This window comes from Herpailurus yagouaroundi, unplaced genomic scaffold, assembly GCF_014898765.1.
Source record: "Herpailurus yagouaroundi ecotype Mexico unplaced genomic scaffold, PumYag 198, whole genome shotgun sequence".
In the NCBI taxonomy this organism is placed as follows: Eukaryota; Metazoa; Chordata; class Mammalia; order Carnivora; family Felidae; genus Herpailurus; species Herpailurus yagouaroundi.
In genome coordinates this window covers 2,587,887-2,599,996 of record NW_024412429.1, presented here as the reverse complement: position 1 = coordinate 2,599,996, position 12,110 = coordinate 2,587,887, and the positions used below count along the sequence as shown (strand labels likewise).

Sequence of the window (12,110 nt, the reverse complement as noted above, 5' to 3'; positions counted from 1 at the left end):
TGTCAGGGTGCAGAGTTTTCAAACACGTTCCTCACTGTCTGTGTGTGTGCTCCAGGAACGACACCCCGGGAGCCTGCAGGGTCCCTGCCAGCCCTGGAGAAGGGCCTCGTTGGGCTCAAAGCTCATGTTTACTGGGCGTCTCCCAAACAGACAGCCTTGACCTAGGCCAGGAGGCTCAGGGTGGATGAGGGCTTCGGGTCAAATTTGCCTCGTTTTGGAGCAGGAGGCGCACAGAGGTCAGGAGCGTGTCCTCCGACGGCCGATCGTCTGGTATAAGTTACCGTTCTCCCACCTGTTACCTGTGTAAACCTGGCTCCTCTAAGCCTCGGTTTCCTCATTCATAAAGTAGGAAAGTGATCCTCTCTAACAATGTGTCGCGATGATCAAAAGGGATGTCACTAGTGGCTTGGCACGAGCCCACCGAGCCCGGTGCAGGCTGGGAGTTCAGGGCTGCGTCCTCTCTCACCGCAAGCTCTCTGGACCCTGGGCTGGAGGGACGGACGGCAAGGTGCTCCAGGTGGGAGCTCTGCAGCTTGTTTCTTGGCCCTGAACCTGGCTTTGGGGGGGGGCTGGTTGTAGACCTTGTGTGTTAAGGGTGTGAGGGGCGACTGTGGCCCCCGTCTCTGCTGTGCTCATTCAGGGTTCTCAATCCCTAAATAACTTTGTCACCCTCCGGGGAATCTTATTTAAAAAAAAAATCCTCTGCATTCTAAGTTATTTGTATGCTGAGATAGTTAGGACACTTTCCAGATGTTTTCCCTCTGACCTTTCTCGTCTTTTACTCCCAGGATGTGTGGCCTCCCCATGCAGTGTGGCTACGACCCTGGCAACTATTTTGTGGACGTGTTTGTTGTGGGCAGTGTCTACAACGCAAGAGGGATGGGAGACGAGCAGGGAGGCCAGACCAAGGTGTCTCGGGGTAAAGTTTCTTGAAGATGTGACTAATAGTTGGAACCGCAGGGAACAGACTTTCTGGAACAGAAAATGACTAAGTCAAACAGCATGAGACTCTGAACTGCGAAATAAAAGAGTATACAAACGGGGCTGCCTGGGTGGCTCAGTCAGTTAAACATCCTCGATCTCTGCTCAGGTCATGATCTCGCGGTTCATGAGTTCAGCCCCCGTGAGATGGGTTCTATGCTGGCATCGTGGAGTCTGCTTGGGACTCTGTCTCTCTCTCTCTCTCTCTCTCTCTCTCTCTCTCTCTCTCTCAAAAATAAATAAATAAACATAAAAAAAGAATATACAGTTGACTCTTGAACAACTCAGGGCTTAAGGGCATCAATGGTGTGCAGTCAGAAATCCACGTGTAACTTTGGACTCCCCCCAAAACTCAACTACTAATAGCCTGTTGACCAGATGCCCTACTGATAATGCAAACAGTTGATTGATACATGTTTTGTATGTCCTAAAATAATGTAGAGAAAAGAAAAGGTCATTTCTATGCTTGGATGGATACCACTTTGAAAGAACTGACTGGTTTAGTAAAAGAAGTCTACCCACCCAGAAGCTAGAAAGAAGGGCACACACTTCGATTTTGCGATTGTTTTCACAGATCCTAAAAGACCTGGCTGTCGAGCAAAGCAGGTTGGCCGCACCATGTCCGGGAGGAAGGGGACTCATGACTCCATGACCCTACAGTCACAGAATTCCAAATAGGAGACTATCTCGGCATAGCCATCACCCCTCCACATGGGGCGCCGCCTCCTTCAGGGTGCATGAGGCCATATTAAATTTTATTTACTATTTCTTGAATCGTTTTGCGTTCAGTTATGTAAAATAAACTTTTCCCTCCCCTCATCATTGCCATTAAGCCTTTAGACTCTAAACAAATCGCAACGCGTCTGTTTAGGAATTCGATTTGGCTGTGTTGGATATTAATAGAAAGTCCACGTATTTTTGGTCCTTCCATAAAATATGAAGAAAGGTGCTCTTAGCATCCTATATAAAACTGTGTTGTTACATATATGTATGCAATCGAAAAAAAATCATAAGGAAGAGAAAATACATTTATAGTGTGTACCGTGTCTATTGAAAAAAACCCACGTGTAAGTGGACCCAAGCAGTTCAAGCCACGTTGTTTAAATGTCAACTGTATTAACTTTATTCTTTGATGACAAAGTTTAGTCTTCAAGGCCAAGGAATTATTACCAAATGTTTACTCAAAGGTGTATTATTTATGGTATTTCTGACTGCTCTCATAAAAGGCTCTGAAGACAGGAAAGCAAAAAGATGAGTTCACTCACCTACATGTGCACATGCGTGCACACAGCCAGACACACATTCACATGCCCTCCTGCATAGATATTAGAACAAACAGTTTACTTGGCTGTTTTTAACAATGACTTACCGTAAAAGAAATAAGCTGTTGTAGACTTCTCAGGGATTCCTACAGAACTGATTGTCCTTCAGAGAAATAGTCTGCATTATGAATAATAGCTGAATATTGCGTTAACTGTTAATGTAGCAGATATTCTAAACATTTTGGTCTTGACCGATCGTTTTTTAGTAGCTTAGAGAAATACAGATAACTAATGCCTGGGCTTATTGGAAAGAGCACCAGCTCTAAAGCCAGCCATTGAGTGGCACCCTGTGGCATTAGACAAGTTCCCGCGAGGCTGGAGATGTGTCCCTCAGGCCCTGGGGTAAGGGTGAGGGGGCCTGCTATGCTGCACTGTGCTCGGTCCTTCCACCCACCCTCACCTCCTCTGGAGAAAGATTTCCTCTGTGAGCTGGGCAGGGGCCCATATGCATTACGCATGAGGCTGCCGGCACAGAGAAGCTTGTGCTGTCTTTGAATACAAGTCCCATAATAACAGCTATCCCTTATATAGGAGCGTTTACAAGTCAATTAAAAAAAAAAATCTCAGCTCATTCAAAGAGAACCAAACGTCTTCCCCCGGAGTAGATGGAGAAAAGAGGGCTCCTACTGGTCTGGCCTCACAGCCCCCCCCCCGCCCACCCCCCCCATCCTGTACTCTCTGCCCTGCCCCTCTTCCTCCTTCTTAGGGCTCCTGTCCCTCCTCTGTGCCTCCTCGACAGCACCCTCCTCCGGCTTCCCAGATCCACTGTGACATGGAATGCTGCTATATAGCTCTTCCCTTTTCCCTCCTCTCTTTTTGTTAATTAAAAAAAAATTTTTTATCTTATTTTATTTTTTAAGATTTACATCCAAATCAGTTAGTAATAGTGAAGCAATGATTTCAGGAGTAAATTCCTTAATGCCCCTTACCCATTTAGCCCGTCCCCCCTCCCACAACCCCTCCAGTAACCCTCTGTTTGTTCTCCATATTTAAGAGTCTCTTATGTGTTGTCCCCCTCCTTGGTTTTACATTATTTTTGCTTCCCTTCCCTTGTGTCTGTCTGTTTTGTATCTTAAAGTCCTCATATGAGTGAAGTCACAGGGTATTGGTCTTTCTCTGACTTACTATTTCGCTAAGCATGATACCTTCTAGTTCCGTCCGCTCCTCCTCTCTTAAAGCGTTTAAATTATAAGGACAAAAAATATCTCATTAAAATGTGGTGGCACTTTGTATCGCAGAGTGGCCTTGGTCTTCCTTCCAGCCCAGAGCCTCTTCCGGAATCTTGCCTTGCTCTATCGAGATATGGAGACCCCCTCCTCCCCGTGAACCTGGAGGGGATTGCTGACCCCTGCCAGAGAGAAGGTGGCAGAGGGGATCCTGGGTGGCTCCCGAGGCCACACGGCTGCCACAGCCCGGGATGCTGGCTGTGAGGACGCCACCAGCAGGCCGTGGAGAAGCACCCGCTCGCACGGACAGAGAGACAGAGAGACGCCCGGAGAGGCCCATCTGGACGGGAGCCGAGAGCCAGCGGCGGCCGCCTGTGGGTGACCCGGGCCCCCTGGCCTTGGCCTCTTCCAGCTGAGGCCTGCTGTCATCACAAGGCGGGGCCGGTCATCCTGTCGTGGCCTGTCTGGGCCCGTGGCCCGCAAAGTTAGTGAGGTTAATGAACGGCTGTGCACCCCACTAAGTTTTCTGTCGTTTGTTCCCAGCCCTGGAAAGTGGGACAGGTAGATGGTTCTCAGCGCAGGGAGCTACGGAAGGGAGCAAGGAAGGAAGCCAGGATTCTTTGAGAGGAGTTGTTCTGTAGATTTAACTTCGGAACGGTGTTTTCGGCAACAGTTTAATTCTTAGAAAGGCAGCCTCTAGTAATGAAAAGCAAAGTGGAAGAAACGGAAGTTGGTATTGAACAGTTGTGTACCCACACGGAAGAATTCTTTGAAGCCACTTTACTTTTTTAGAAGTTTATGTATGTATGCATGTATTTATTCAGAGAGCGTGTGCGAGAAGGAGAGGGGCGAGGAGAGAAGGAGAGAGAGAACCCCATGCAGGCTCCGCACTGAGTGCAGAGCCCGACGCGGGGCTCGAACTCACGGACCGCGAGATCGTGACCTGAGCCGAAGTCGGACGCTCAACCGACTGAGCCACCCAGGCGCCCCAGTTTATATACTTATTTTGAGAGAGACAGATTGTGCTTGAGTGCCCAAGCGGGGGAGGGGCTGAGAGAGAGGAAGGGAGAGAGAGAGAATCCCCAGCTGACAGCACAGAGCCCAACACGGGGCTTGATTTCATGAACCGTGAGATCATGACCTGGGCTGAAATCAAGAGTCAGACACCTAACCAACTGAGCCCCCCAGGCGCCCCTCAAGTATATTTTCTGTAAAAAGAGAACACAAAGCCAACCAAACAAAAACCTTGTTACCTTTCCACTGAACCGTCCCGGTGGTGGTGACCGGCTGGGACCAGCCCGCACCACGACTGGAGAACCCCAGCTTCCAGGCTGGGAGAGAAGACTGGTCACCGAAAGCCCGGAGCACGGTGACACTGGAGAGAGAGAGGGGACGCTGTCGAATACCGCCCAGCTCAGGAGCGCACCTGAGGGCTCCCATTGGCAGAATCATACTTCTCCGAGCATCAAAAAAAATCAGAGTGGCAGTGCGTTAATACACATTAAATACGTTAAAATCCGTGAATGCGTCAGTCCTTCGGGGACCGCGATGAAACCAGTCCAGTATCCCGAACACCTGTGATGAACGAGTGAAAGTCACTCGTTCACTCTTCCTCGATGAAGCACACATCTGATTCATCAAATAATTGATCAGGAAAGTTCTTTATAGAGTTGCGGCTAAAAAAAATGAAGAAGGAATAATAATACTACGACATTGCCATTTTGAACCCAAAATAAAATAACACACCTGGCATTGAGCGTCAGCAGAGGCTAAACCAGGAGAGGAGAAGCAGAGGGGCATTTACAGGGGTCGGATGGGTATGCTGACCCCTGCAGCCATGCTCAATGTTAACATCAAAAGAGACAGACAAGGGGATGTGACGTCCTCTGGATTCCACACGGCAGGACACCCGCCGTGCCATCTGGGTGGCAGCCTGGCCCCAGCCTTGCACTTCTGTGTATCTTGCTTTCGAGTCATTTGGTGTTATGACCTCAGGTTTTCTTTATAAAATTCCCCTGTATCATGAAAAAACGTCTCCCTGTTGCTCTTTGCCGTGGATTCCACATCCGTTAATGTGCACCCTGCTTCTGCTACTGCTCTTTGTTGAAAGGCCCCCCGAGCCCTCGGGCGGAGACCTGCACTCAGAGATCTTAGTCCTGGAACTTTTTGCCCACGGGGTGGCCACTGTCTCCAGGCCTTGCGGAGGCCCAAATCTAGGACATACGTTTACGTTTGTCCGTTTGTTTGGTTTCAGCTTTAAAGAAAATGCATCATGGGTTCACTTCCGAGTCAAATTTAGGACGGACGGGCTCATGTTGTTACTCTGTTTTCTTCTTTTGGTATATCTTTGTGTTTCCCTTTCGTCCCTTTCAAGTATGTATTTGGCCACAGATTAAAGAGGGGACTCTAGTCTAAGTCCTTCGGAATACAGCTCGTCATTAAAGCAATCTACCCTTTGCCGCGGGGCTGATTTCGGTCTGCAAAGCCGGCCCAACCACAAAAGAGTTTACTTGGACCAGATCAAGAAGGTGACTCATAGTTTGTCTTAACTGGCTTAAAGTAAACAGGGGTTCATCATAATTCGGCTTTCATCATTGTCTTAAAAGGTCTGTGTCATGGGGGACTCATTTCGCTCATCATTAATTAATCCCCTTACCTGTGTTAATACAGCATCGAACGCAGCAGGGGAAGCCAAGAGTTCGGGGTGCCGGGGACCCGCGGAGGCTGCCTCCTGCCAGGCCAGCGGCAGGTCTGGGGCCTCGAAGGGCCACCCGGTGTGTGGGCTCTGAAACCAAAGCCGTGCTCTCTCCCCATCGTTCTTTGCCTGTCTGCCGGAGGCCCTCCGCGTCCAATCCTATCCGTTCAAAACGTGAGGCATGACGACCACAGTTAATAATGCGCTATGTCACATTTGAAAGTGGCTGGCAGAGTAGATCTTAAAAGTTCTCATCCCCAGGAAAAGAAATGTGTAACCCTGAGGCAGACAATTAACACACACTTGCTAAGGAATAAATGCAGCCCTGCTTCATCCATTCAGCCAAAAGCCTTCTGTTCACAGATGGCCCCTCTAGAGGCCAACGGACAAAACAGAAAAACTTACATTGACGCAGCCGTTTCTGGATTAGAGAGCGTTTTGCTACAATTGTCTTATTCAGTCTTCCCACACGCCAACAGGCAGGCCCAGCGGGTGCTTGCGTCCACGTCTCAGAGGAGGAACCTGGGGCCGTGAGAAGCTGGGCAGGTGCAGGAGAGAGGTCCCTGCTGGGTGAGCCCAGTGTCCTGAGTCCTCAGAGACTTTTCTCTCCTGCACCACAGAAGTTCTGGAAAATACTTCAGAAATGTTACCGGGGCGCCTGGGTGGCTCAGTTGGTTGAGCATCCAACAGCTGCTCAGGTCATGATCCCGCGGTCTGTGAGTTCGAGCCCCGCGTCGGGCTCTGTGCTGACAGCTCGGGGCCTGGAGCCTGCTTTCGATTCTGTGTCTCTCTTCCTCTCTCTGCCCCTCCCCTGCTCGTGCTCTCTCTGTGTCTTTCTCTCTCAAAAAAGAAATAAACATTGAAAAATTGAAAAATGATAAAACTGAGAAACGATTCGCTGCGGTGTGGACTCTGAATTGCTTGTGCTCCGTCCCCTGGGAAGACGTCGCTCTGTCTGGAATTCTGAACACATCGCTTGTCACGTGTGGCAGGAGGAATAACGGCCCTGGAAGGCCTCCACCCCCCGTTCCCCCAACCTGGGAATACGTTGCCTGACTTTGCAAAAGGGACGTTTGCTGATGCGCTTGTTGGGGACACCGAGGGGAGATACCGCGGCGGAAGAGAGTCAGGGGGACACGGCATGGAAAGGACTGACCCCGGTGCTGCTAGCTTTGCGGACGGGAGGGGACTTCTGAGCCAAGGAACGCGGAAAGGCCAGGCAACAGGTTCCCCCCTGGCGCCTCCAGAGAGGACCTCCGTCCGGTGCGGTACCTTGATCCCAGCCAGGGGGACGCCATCAGGCTGCATTCGTGGTGTCGGCCCTGGGTTTGCGGTACTTTGTCACGGCAGCGATGGGAGGTTTGTACGGCACGCGTGGATTTGTAACGTCACGCACCGGAGGTTTGGACCGCAATGGTGCACCGGGATATGGGCAGGTTTCCCCGTACAAGAGATGGGGACGTGTTCGTTGTCCAGCATCCGAGAGTCACCTTCCTGAATATCACACTGACCTCCTCAGACGGCTCTTTATTTATTTTTTTTTTATTTTTTTATTTTTCAACGTTTATTTATTTTGGGGACAGAGAGAGACAGAGCATGAACGGGGGAGGGGCAGAGAGAGAGGGAGACACAGAATCGGAAACAGGCTCCAGGCTCCGAGCCATCAGCCCGGAGCCCGACGCGGGGCTCGAACTCACGGACCGCGTGATCGCGACCCGGCTGAAGTCGGATGCTTGACCGACTGCGCCACCCAGGCGCCCCTCAGACGGCTCTTTAAACGCTAGGGAGCTTTCGGTGCCCATGGCAGATGCCAGCTTTCCAAAAGTTTCATTTGAAACCTCCACGGTCACCGTTGACAACGAGTGTTGTTTTGCTTGAAGTGACCGCCTGACCGCCATTCGTTCTGGGGGGGAACCTGGCTTCTAAATACTGAAGTCTGAGTCAGTGTCTGATCTGTCAAGTTGTTCTCTCAAATAAAAATGCATTTCAGCCGGCAGCTCAGCCCCTGTGTGCTTTGTGGGGGGACAGCGAAACGCTGCCTGGGGTGGTGAGGGGCTGTCCACTCTGTGGCCCTAGAGGGTTTGACACCCCAAGACGGCGCCCCGCAGAGAGGGGACATCTTTGTTATCCAGAGCAGGAGAAGGCTTCCTATTCTCAAGAGTCCTTTTCGGGGGGCTCAGTGGTAGGGAGAAGAATCCTTGGAAGACGGGCACATGGAAATTGGTCTTAAATCTCCGCCACCCCCGGCAAGGTGTGCCCGCATCCCCCAGGGTTCGAGCATCCTCTCTGTGACCTGCTGGCCCAGACGCTTTGCTTCGTAGACTGAGGGCTCCTGGGGGAATGCCCTTGACAACATTCTGTCTTGTGTTTTTTTGGTCTGTTATACATGGGTGGGGGGAGAGGGTGTGAGCAGTGGAGGGGGGCAGAGGGGAAGAGAGAATCTCAAGCAGGCTCTATGCTCAGCGTGGAGCCCAACGACAGGGCTCGATCCCACGACCCCGGGATCGTGATCCGAGCCGAGATCAAGAGTCGGACGCTCAACCGTCTGAGCCACCCAGACGCCCCTAACATTATTTTATTAAATTTTATTATTTATGCATTAAGTCATTTATTAATTTTATTAAGAGGCGTCTGGTAGAACACGAGGGCTCAGAGTTAGCACGGTGGCAGAGTGGCTGTGAGTGGCCTCCGTCCGCAGTCACGAAGGAAGCCACAGTCACTTCCTGGGCCGAGGTTCACGCAAGTTCCCAGCACCAGCAGCGGTGACCCAGTCCTTTGAAGTACGGATAACGGAGAGCAGGTGACATTAACCCAGGAAGTGAGAAGCGTGTGTGAGGAGACACGTGCTTTGGGACCGAAGACCACTGATGGCTTCCTATCTTTTCAGAGATGGCATTTGCTGGAGGCTGACCCCTAAGTAGTTCTTACCTGAGAAAAACCGAGAGGCAGCTCGTTAAGAAGGACACGGAATGTGGCTCTCGACACTGAGGCTGATCTGGATCTCGCAGCAGAGGGAAGCTGGGTGTTTGTACTCAAGGAGTCCCGCAGGAGGAAGGGCAGCTGCCTCTGGGGGTGGGGGTGAGGAACGTGCAGAAATCAGAGCTACCCTGAGCACCGGCTCATGCTCCTCCGGCTGGAGGGACCCATACATGGAAACCGTGCGTGATTATTCAGTGCTATTAAATACAGATCTGTGTGTGTTGCAGGGTCCTATGCAAACGCGGGAGGGAGGAGCGTGGTGGGATGGAGGAAGAGGTCAAAGTTCGGCACCCGGTGTCGCTGCGTGCTGGCCTTGGGCTCTCGGGTCCTCCTGTCTTAGTCCAGGGGTGCCCCCGGCTTGCAGCCTGCCCTGTGGGGCTCGCCGATCTGTGGCTATGAGCACATGGAAGTCATGTGTGGGCAAGGACTGGGTAAATGCAAGTGAGAAGAAAAGGGTGGTCTCAGAAACAGGCACCGTTTCCCTAGGCCAAAGTCTACCGACCGGCCTAACCCCTCACCACCACCTGCACCCAGCCTTGACATCCACAGGGCCCGTTCTGTGCCAGCCATGCCCCCTCGGTTCTGATTTCCCTCCAGGCTCAGGACCAGGTCTGAGCGTTTGCTACTTTGCTGGGTGGGCAACCACCCCACGTTCTGCAGCGTGGACCAACGACTGTATCATGCCCACGGGCTGGGTGGAAAGGCCCATTTGGACGGCTGTCCCGAGTGGCGTTTGAGGCTCCGTTGGTACCTGAGGCCTCGGGCGGGAAGGCTCAAGCCGCTTTCGGTCTGTTCCCATGACCGGGCCCTGAGGCGGCTGGAACTGGAGGACGCACTTTCCACCTGCTCCCCACCCCCCTCCCGCCCCCTGGGAGGAGGGAAGGCCCAGCTGGCACTGTCACCAGAGCCCCTCCCCATGGCTTCTCGGCCCAGTCCGCTCCTCCCAGCATGGCAGGGGTTCCAGGAGTCTCTGTACTGTTCTCCCTGGTGGCCGGACCAATTTGCATTCCCACCCACAGTGCAGAGGGCTTCCTCTCCACGCACTGGCACTCATCACACTCACACTCCTTTCGGGTCCTTTGGGTAACAGCCCTTTTGACAGGTGCGAGGTGGCATCTCACTGTGGTTTTCCTCTGTCGTGTTGACCACCTTCCTTTCTGTTCCTGTTTTGGTTTGCTTAGACATGTGAGCAGCTCTAGGATATCGCCTTGACCGACAAACAGGGCCGGAGCCCCGAGCTCTCTGAGATTATTATTATTATCCATTCGATGTTACTCAGGTAATTCAACAATATAATGAGGCATCGAAGCTTAGGGAAGGCTGCTCCTCCAAAGTGAGAGACTTCTTTAGGGGCAGATATGAACCGAAATGCGGATGCTGTCATGACGTGTAATTGTGCATGGGCGTGTGTGTGCACATCTCTCGTGAAGACCGACACAGCTTCCAGCTGAATTAGATGGTTTCTTGAAACTTAACAAAAAAGAATGCATACAAACACAGGAGGATATGTTCTACCTAGTGATTGACCTCTCTAGTTAATTTCACCGCTTAAGATTAAAATATCCCCCCCCCAAAAAAAATTGAAAAAAAAAAAAAAGGGGGGCGCCTGGGTGGTGCAGTCGGTTAAGCGTCCGACTGCAGCCAGGTCACGATCTCGCGGTCCGTGAGTTCGAGCCCTGCGTCGGGCTCTGGGCTGATGGCTCGGAGCCTGGAGCCTGTTTCCGATTCTGTGTCTCCCTCTCTCTCTGCCCCTCCCCTGTTCATGCTCTGTCTCTCTCTGTCCCAAAAATAAAAAAACGTTGAAAAAAAAATTAAAAAAACAAAAAGATTAAAATATCCCAAGGCAAGATTGTCCTTACTCATCAGTCGGTATGGGAGAACATTCTAAGGGAACAGTTGTCTTCCTTCCCTCCATTTAGTATTCAAAAGGTGGTCAATTACCATTTGTAGGACTCTTGACCATTTAGCTATTATGTAACTTATTACTCCGCACCATAAATGTTGAATATATGAGCTTGATTCAGTATATACTGGCTCACACCCTAAATCTTAAAGATGAGAGTTTCCAACCCCCAAGTTAAAATCTTTCAAGCGACATGAAATGGCTGATTGTCTATCAGAATAATACATTACTTAACTGTACTGGTAGTCTCTGTGTCATGACATTTGGGAGCCAGGGGCTTTGCCACATGAAAATTACAATATATGGTAAACACAAGAAGTGAATGTTAACTATGACACTAACAACACTTGAAACAACACTTCACTTGTTACAATGTTTTCACCCTAATGAAGAAATATCTTTAAAGAAAGACAAAAAAAATTTACATAGAGATAAAAGTGGGGCACACTTTGTGTCTAATATTTAAAATATTCATTTCTTTTCTATCCTTTAACATTATTTAAAAATTTTTTAATGTTTATTTTTGAGATGGGGGGAGGGGCAGAGAGAGAGGGAGACACAGATTCCCAAGCAGGCTCCAGGCTCCAGCTGTCAGCACAGAGCCCGACGCAGGGTTCAAATCCACAGACCGTGAGATCATGACCTGAGCCGAAGTCCGACGCTCAACCGACTGAACCACCCAGGCGCCCCTACATTTATTTATTTTTGAGAGACAGAGACAGCGTGAGCAGGGGAGGGGCAGAGAGAGAGGAAGACACAGAATCCCAAGCAGGCTCCAGGCTCCAGCCGTCAGCACAGAGCCCGACGCGGGACTTGAACTCACCGACCCCGAGATCATGACCTGAGCCACCCAGGCGCCCCCGGAGTAAAAGTTATTTTAAAATATTACAGCGTTCCTCTGTTTGGAAGCATGACTTTCTGGCATGATGTACTACTTACAGGATTATTTTTTATCCTCTTTTTTTTTCTTGTAACGACTCTGATGGGGTTTCACCTTCATCCTTTTCTGAGAGGCGTCTTTGTGCAACACTAGTTTTCCTGAACACGTGGAAGGGAAGACTTAC

General features: G+C 50.7%; 1 long non-coding RNA gene across 1 annotated transcript; it reads right to left on the bottom strand.

The window, feature by feature from the left end:
- Window positions 1–435: 435 nt before the first annotated feature.
- Window positions 436–5,036, bottom strand: LOC121013193 (uncharacterized). Its single transcript, XR_005782561.1, has 3 exons — window positions 4,723–5,036; window positions 2,247–2,296; window positions 436–488 (listed from the first exon to the last, which is right to left on the bottom strand). It is a non-coding gene; the product is annotated as an uncharacterized LOC121013193 (long non-coding RNA).
- Window positions 5,037–12,110: the final 7,074 nt, after the last annotated feature.